The sequence below is a fragment of the Geotrypetes seraphini genome, chromosome 5, assembly GCF_902459505.1.
Source record: "Geotrypetes seraphini chromosome 5, aGeoSer1.1, whole genome shotgun sequence".
NCBI classification, from domain to species: domain Eukaryota; kingdom Metazoa; phylum Chordata; class Amphibia; order Gymnophiona; family Dermophiidae; genus Geotrypetes; species Geotrypetes seraphini.
Window position 1 is genome coordinate 104401585 of NC_047088.1, and position 6000 is coordinate 104407584.

Here is a 6000-nt window from a genome sequence, read left to right on the forward strand (position 1 = left end):
GCTGTTCCCTGTGCTTCTTTTTCCCACTTGCAGAATAACAACATGTCTCTACTCTTTTGCCAGGGGACAGGCAGGAAAACAATATCTATATATTTTGGATGGAAAAGGGGGGGAGGAGAACGGAGAACTGTCCCACTGCTCACTGCTCTTCTTTCCTCCCTTGAAAGACAGTAAATTTTCTTCTGCATAGGATAGCAAAGAACTGTCCAAGCCCTGTTGCTTATTACTGGGTGGCTGAGAGTTTTTAGTTCTAGATTCGTTTTTCTATCTAAAAGGTGGTGTTTGTGAATAACACAAATGAAATTTACATACCCCCTAATTCTATAAAAAGCGCTGAAAATCGCACACGCAAATTTGGGCATGTAGCTGATTTGTACACTCAATTTAATCAAATCACAAGCTAATTAGCACCAACAATTGGCGTTTTCCATGCCTAAATTTTACAAGCACGTCAAAAAGAAGGCGTGGAAATGGACAGGTCATGAGTGGATCTGGGGCGTTCCTTTAGTTACACACTTAGAATAAGGGCATCTGTACCTAAGTTTAGGCATGGGAATTTGCGCCATGTTTTTGTTAGTGCAAATAGCCATGCCTAAAGTTAGGTGTGGTTCTTGAACATAAGCGCTATTCTTTAAACCACGCCTAACTTTAAGCATGTATGTAGAACAGTGCTTTTTTGCAGCGCTGACGTTTTAGGCACCATATATAGAATTTACCCCATAGTACTTTATCATTAGAAGAACAAATTAGCTTTAGGTGTTAGCAGACCCACCCAGCCTACTGTATAAATAGACCCACTCACTTGAATAATCAGGGTACGTGAGTTCAAAAATAAAGGAGATCAGTAAAGGATACAAATTGAATATAAAATAAACTGACTCCAACAAAATTATAGTCTGTGGAGAGTGATCAAATTTTATATAATACGCTCAGAGATATGAAACTCCAATGGGGAGTGGCGCCATCCCCATGGTAAGAGTTTTTTTTTATCATGTGATCACTCTCTGAGACTCAGGGCTCCTTTTACTAAGGTGCGCTAGTGTTTTTAGCGCACGCAGCAGATTAGCGCAAGCTAACCCTGCGCTACATGGCTAGAACTAATGCCAGCTCAATGCTGGCATTAGCGTCTAGCATGCGTGGCATTGTAGTGCACGCTATTCCGTGCGTTAATGCCGTAACGCAGCTTAGTAAAAGGAGCCCTCAATGTTTGTTTTCAACTGTTACTTAATTATTAAATTTCTTTTTGTATTTTCTTCATTTATATATATAGTCCATAATTCACTCAAAAGGTATATATTTGCAGATGACAACGAATCCCTAGTTTAATTTAATCTTAGCTCTGAATGTAGTCTACAGGTCTCAACGTGGCCCTGTTTCGGAATCTGCTTCAGGAGACCAGACTATAATTTTGATGGAGTCAGTTTACTGTATAAATAGAGCAATTCTTTTCCATTCTTTAAATAGATAGATAATTAGACAGATAGATATAGATATGAAGCGGACCTCTCAGATTGACAGAGCTAGTGCACATACAATTTACCCCACCCGCCTTTTACTAAGCTGCGGTAGAGGTTTCTACCATGGCCCAGAGCATTTAGTGCTCCGGTCCATGGTAGAAACTTGTACCATGGCTTAGTAAAAGGGATGGGGGTGGGGGTGGGGAGTTAGTTAGTATCTGTGGTTAAAACAATCTCCCCAAAATCTCTCAATGTAAAGAGCCCTATTATAGTACCAGCTTAGGAGTTAAAATAGTCAGTATTTGATAGGCACAATGCATTCAAAGGAAAAAACCATTTAATTGGATGTTGTTCTTAATTATAAAATTCCCATTTTTTGGATTCTCTAATACTGTACAAATATATACAAAAGAAGGGACTGGAAAAACAATGAGGCAAACAGTCCATAAGAATGAGGTAAATAGTTACTAAAAAAATGAAAATGTTTCAAAGGATTCACTACTCTTATTTTCCTTTGAGCAGTGCTCTCTTCCTCAGTGATATTTTAGTCCCCCCTCCTCCCTTTAACTAAGCCAGGGAAAGGTTTCTACTGTGATCCAGAGCACTAAATGGTACAATGCTGCTCTGACATTCATAGAATTCCTATGAGCATCAGAGCAGTGTCAAAGCATTTAGCGCTCTGGGCTGTGGTAGAAACCTCTACAGTGGCTTAGTAAAAGGGGGAGGGAGGTTAGTTTAGAAAAAAAAAATGTTTGTTCTAGGTTTTATTTATGTGCAAAACATATAATTTATATTCTTATTTTATTCTAGGTCTGTCAACGATGTTAATTATAGTTTTTATTCAGTCCTCTCCCATAAATTGTAGTTCTTATTCAGTTCACAAACTCATGATAAATAATTTCAGTTCTTGGGATTTTGGGTTTTTTTTAAATTGTGAGCTAAATATAAATTACAAACATATCAAGAGCAGCCCCCATGTGCATGACTTGGTGCTTTTTAAAGTGACTAATCTACCATTTTCCACATTACCACAGTTTGTTTTTTCATTATAGCTGTTTCAAAATACACCAACTGCTTTGACTATATTTGCACCATTATCAATAACAATTAATTAACATAACTTTGTTAGGTTTGATATCCAATTCTATCAGATTTTCATCCGGGCATTGTGCAATTGCTTCCCTAAGTACCTCCACAGTTGACACCCGGGCACCACAAATGAATCTGCCTTCTCATATGCTGCTCCAAAACTCGGAAACTCTTTGCTAGCTGCTATTAAGCTACAAACCACTTTTCTCTCCTTTCAATCAAATCTTTTCCTTCTAAAATTTCCTTATTATAGTTTTCACCTCTCTTTCTGTTATTTCCCTTCACCTCTTTTTTATTCTTTTTCTTTTCTCCTTCCTCTCGTTCTTCAAATTGTAAACCGCTTTGCTGCTAGTTTGTGGTATATCTAGTAATAAATAAATAAATAATAGTTTCTTATGGTTAAGGATTGCATTTAAGGTTCCTGAGTTCAAGAAACAAGCTGATATATCAAGAAACTAACAAGAGGCCTTTTTTGTGGTCCATCCTTCAAGGCTTATTGTGTCCTTTCTGCTCCAAGCAATCATTCCTTCAGTATCTTTGCCAAGAACTCTGCTTTGTTGCAACATTTTCAGGGCTGTGGCACTGCGAAAAGGTCTAAATTTGGGATCCAAGGTTTTAGCAATGTTTCTAAATTCAGGTGAATTCATAATCATCATTGACTGTTGGTAGCAATAACCACACCCAAAACCAGTTTCATGTGTACACGATACTGGTCAGAGTGCTGGCTATATGATATGGACTGGGCTGAGGTTCATGAATTCGGAAATAGTAGGATTCAGGCTTTACTGGATTATTTTGGTTAGTGGTCATTGGACCATCAAGCTTAATTTCTTTCCTGCAGACTCCTGTGATTTTAAGATTTGAGCTTCTGTTTTATGGAAATGCTCCACCTGTTTTCTAAGATTGGTTGATTTCCCACAATGAGCACATTGCATTCACACATTTGCTGTTGCATGTAAGCCTGATTAGGTACCTGCTTTTCTTTGCATTTTCACAGTATTCGAAACATTCCCACAAACCACTTTCTTACATCCGGCAACTAACTTGGACAGACTCATTTTATTCTCCTAATGGTGCTGAAAGTGCTGCTCTTTGGCTGGGCATTTTTAAAACAGTTTTCTCAGTACAAACACAACTAACCCAGACTTTGTTGCCAGAAAATGCGCTTATGGCTGAGTTTAAAATATATTTGTCAGGTTTCTAGAGAACAAGTCTATAAATAATCATTTGACAGGTAGACTTCTTGGCTGATTTTTCTGCATACTTTGGAAAGAACTTGCCTGTTGTGATAATCTGGGCCAGGGATTTGATCGATTTGATTTTAGCAAATGTATATACTGCCTCTCTGATATTCACAGCAGTTTACAAAAATTACATACATATTAAAATCCATTACAAACAGGAACCCAACATTCACTAGCATTAATTACACAATGTCCATATCCATCTCATATAGACGCCATACCTGGAATCATAACATCCTACTCAAACATCAGGAGAATAAGCCTTAAGAAATAGAAGAGTTTTCAAACTCTTTATAAAAGCTTTCATATCCTGCTTTAACCTTAGTGATGATGGTAACATATTCCATAATTTAGGGCCCATAATATAAAATATGGCATTTCTGTACTCTTCCAATCGTATTGATTTAAATGAAGGCACATTTAATAATGCTAACTCTGTAAAACTCAAAGCTGTAACTGGTTGATAAAGGTGTAATTTGGTAGCCAAAACTACCAAAGTAAGCTTATTCAGTATGTTAAAGACCATTCAATTGGTAACCAGTGTAGCTGATTCAAAACTGGTGTAATGTGAGTCCAATGAGACAATTTCCCAATTATTCTAGCAGCTGAGAATATTCATCGCCTGCCCTTAAGAATATTCTTCAGGATACCTAATTACAAACTGTTACAGTAGTCAAAACAAGGAATAACCAAGCTTTGGATTTGGATGACCTGTCTAAAATTATCCTTCATAAGAAAATCCCTTAATCGCCAGATCAATTTTCACCTATGAAAGACTTTTTTTTTTTAACAGTTTTGAAATGTGATCCTTCATAGTTAATTTGGAGTCCAAATGTATGCCAAGATCACATAATGTGTCAATAATCAGGATTTTCACTTCTTCAATTTTAATCTCAAGCCGTGCCAGCAAGATCTCACCTGATGAAGCTGAAAATGTCTCACAATGTCATTTTTGCACTTCTTCCTATCACTGATATATCTAAAAAATGTCTTTTCTCCCCGTTTTACTGTCTGCTATTTTTTCTTTCATTAGTATCTTTCTTTCCTGACTACCCAACCAGCCTCTTAACTTTTCTAGATACTTTTGCCTGTCTTCCTCTTTCTGTGATCTTTTGTCGTTTATGAAAGCTAATCTCTTATTCCTTACCTTCTCAGCTACTACTTTTGAGAACCAAAGCGGCCTTCCTTTCCTCTTACTTTTACTTACTTGCCTCACAAAAAGGTTTGTCGCCCTTACAATCGCTCCTTTCAGTTTTGCCCACCGTATTTCTACTCCTTCCAGACATTCCCATCCAGACAATTCCTTGACGTAATCCCCCATCCATTCAAAGTTATTTTTTTTTAAAGTCTAGAACCTTTGCTTTTGAATGAGCCCTCTCTATACCAGTCTTAATATTAAACCATACCATGCAGTGATCACTGGATGCCAGATGATCACTCAAGCATGATCACCCAAGCTCATTAGTGTCAATTAGAGCTAGTTAAGGCCAATTATTGATAGTTATTGCCAATTAAGCACCAATCAAAGGCCAATTATGTGCAAAGTTGTTCTATTCTATAACTCTGTGTGCAATTACACACATAACTGTGTGTGCCATTTGTAGAATTAGAAAGAAAATGCTATATTCTAAATATTTACCCATACAGTATGGGCATAAATATGGGCATCTAACTTATAGAATTGCCTTTCACACGAATAGTGCAGCTGAAAATCCTTCCAGACTGCTTTGGCCCTGTATGTAGACTGCCAGGGTGGAACGTGGGTTATCTGGAGAGCTGGTACTCACAAGTAATTTTGAGGAAAAGATATCCTTCAGTTAGTGGAAGACGCTTCTCCTTCTTTCCTTTATGTGCTCTTGCTCTCTGTGATGAAGGCTCAGGGTGGAAGGGGAGTTAAACATTAAATAGCAGCCTCCTCCTTCAGGGAAAGCAAAAATTTCTGTTCTCACGTTTATTTGCAACCCTTCCCTTCCTTTATGGCCCTCACACTGGGTTGTTTTTTTTTTTTTTTAAATGCTTAGCAGCAACTGGTAGGGAGGGCAGGTAAATGAGGATAGACAAAGAATAAAAATAGTTCTCCAGTGATCAATAGTGGTTGCATGCAAATAATATGTGCACTGTGAGACCAAAAGTAAAGGGAGAGGAATGTGCCTGGAGCATGCGCATATATGTTTTGCAGTAAACACGGCTTTTGTGCACATGTGACAGGC

The 6000-nt window shown here is 37.7% G+C and overlaps 1 protein-coding gene across 1 annotated transcript in view; it reads right to left on the reverse strand.

The window, feature by feature from the left end:
• The window catches only part of LOC117360376 (serine protease 27-like), a 62161-nt gene extending 56514 nt beyond the window's left edge, over positions 1 to 5647 (reverse strand). Inside the window, exon 1 of the mRNA XM_033944076.1 lies at positions 5578 to 5647. The gene's annotated coding sequence lies outside the window, so the exon portion shown is untranslated. The remainder of the gene's footprint in view (positions 1 to 5577) is intronic.
• Positions 5648 to 6000: the final 353 nt, after the last annotated feature.